Raw genomic sequence first — 2712 nt, forward strand, 5'->3', positions numbered from 1 at the left:
TTGTGTATCGAATAAATGTAGAGACTTTGAGTGTTTTAGGGCTTAATGTTTCTAGGACTGTAACATCCAGTGTCCTTTCTTTGTCTTTTAAAATGGAAGGGAGCGATTTGATACAGAATTTTGGCTGCTATGTCTACTACTTTGAATAGCCATGTAGAGGCTCTGATTGTTTGACACAGAGTGAAAAGTTCTCAATATTTATGTAAGACAATCTTAAACATTTGTTTAAGTGATTGCAAATTTACTTATTTAAAAAAAGAGTAAAGGAAATGCAAGACTGTTTAGTGTGGGTTTTAAAAAATTACTACTAGAAGTAGTAAAGTGATGGTAGATTCATCAGGACATAAACAACAGCTTTACTGATAAACTTAACTTATCCTTCAGTTGACCCATAAGTGAAAGTAACACACATACATAAATAGGAAACTGACAGTGTGTGTGGGTGTACACTACTGTGTATATGTGTGTAATTATAGTTGTAACTCTGAATATATGTATATGTGTTCAGATATGTACTTCAGTAACAATTAAGAGAAACTGGAATTCAGGTGTGACTACACATACGTACATGCTACATGCGTGCATACATACACACATATATACATACATATACACATATATCCATACACACATACATATATACATACATACACACATGCACACGCAAACACATACAAGCTAAAGTTTACTATAAAGCGGGTTAGCCCCACCCAATCTTTTGTATATGCATGTGTTTTTCAGTTAACACATCAGTAGCACACACAAATACATTCACACATTCACACACAGAGACAGAGTGAGAAAGTGAGGATAGTGAGCCATGAAAGATACAAGGTTGTTTGGTTAGCTAAATAAAAAAAAGCAGCCAAATCTGCCTCAAATCACACTTAACCATCTTTAAAAGAAGGATACATATTGCATCGTGACCAACATTATCCTATGCGTCCTATATTCTCCATCATTATTCTGAAATCAATATGAATGGTCATGGCCAGAATGCTTTGGATCATAGATCTACTCAATCAACAGTTAATCTTGGGTGGGTGGGTCTAACCAGCTGCACCAACTAACATACTGACATCCACAATATTTTATATTATACACAGATGCGCACGCACACACACACACACACACACACACAAACACACGTGTGCACACATACACACACAAACAAACACATCCACTATAATGATTCCTTAAAAACACATAAATATAGCTTTATACTTTGGCTCATAGCCAAACATTTGTTGATTGGTGGAATGCACTCGGTTACCAATACATTTTGTTTTTATTCTGGCCCCGGAGAGAAAAAATATAAAGGGGTGATTCTGATTGAATTTGAACTCAGATTGTAAAGGGATATAGCCAAATACTATAAGATGCTCCATCACTCTCCTCCTCCTGCCACTCATCTATCTTCTAAACATATAAGCATTATGCTTTTCAAGCAGGTGAATGGTACACACACACACACACACACATATATGTATGTATATTCACATACTCACACATATACATTCACTCACATGCACATATTGTACTCAGACTCTTACCTCTATTTATAAAACATTATCTCTCCTATTCTGATACTCTCTCTAAGTCTCTCTCTCTCTGTTTCAACACACACCTCTGCACTAAGCATTATATTACATAAGCCAGAGGTAGAGCCTCTAAGTGGTTGCTCAAATTGCTAGAAATACCAATGAAATTATCTTCAATCACCCCTTACCATCTTAGAAAAGGAAAGACATTTTATATAATATAGTCCTAAATATACTAAAAAGGTATGATGGTCATGGCTAGAACTTATTTTTGATCATAGGTTGGCTCATACGAGACTAACTTAGGGTTAAACAACTTTTCATTTCAGGCAAAATCATACTACGATACCTAACAGTACACATACACACACACACACGCACATGCATATACACGCATACACACACACAAATACATAAGAATTGTGTATATGTGTATTGTTTTTATATACGATGCACAGTGAATATGAGTGAAATTATGTGTGTGTGTGTGTGTGTGTGTGTGGTAGAGAGTGAATGAGATAGAAAGAGAAATACACACACACACACACATACGCATACACATACACACACACACAGAGTAAGAGAGAGAGAGGGGGAGGAAGAAAGTGAGAGATAAGATTTTTTTTCCAGAAATTCATGTTTTTGGGATGGTGTTGAGTTAAATTAGAAAGAAACTTCATTTATTTTTATAATAAAAATAACCTGACACAGATACACACACACACACATGCATCCATGCATGCAAACACACACATAAACACGCATTCACACAGGTAGAAACATCCATGCATATAAACACATACATACATACCTACATACACACACAGAGACATATAATCACACAGCTGTGTGATCTAATTTCTTTTAATGAACCAAAAGTATGACATTCGAGAAATAATATAATATAAAATAATAAAAGAAATAACATAATAATATAAAAGATCTCAAAACTAACAAGAGTAACAACACACACACGCACGCACGCACGCACGCGCGCACACACGCGCACGCGCGCGCACACACACACACACACACAGACACACACACACGCGCGAAGGCAGTGAACTGCAGAGAAAGAGAGAAGAGAAAATGAACAAGATAATTAGGTAGACACAGAGAAAGTGTGAGAACACTATACATGTATCACTTCCTCTCTCTCTCTCTCTCTCTC

General features: G+C 36.1%; 1 protein-coding gene across 9 annotated transcripts in view; it reads right to left on the reverse strand.

Annotated features, from left to right (window-relative positions):
• Positions 1-2712, reverse strand: part of LOC106881484 (nesprin-1) — an 811219-nt gene that overhangs the window by 68127 nt on the left and 740380 nt on the right. The window lies entirely within an intron of this gene.

Source organism: Octopus bimaculoides, chromosome 4 (assembly GCF_001194135.2).
Source record: "Octopus bimaculoides isolate UCB-OBI-ISO-001 chromosome 4, ASM119413v2, whole genome shotgun sequence".
Taxonomy (NCBI): domain Eukaryota; kingdom Metazoa; phylum Mollusca; class Cephalopoda; order Octopoda; family Octopodidae; genus Octopus; species Octopus bimaculoides.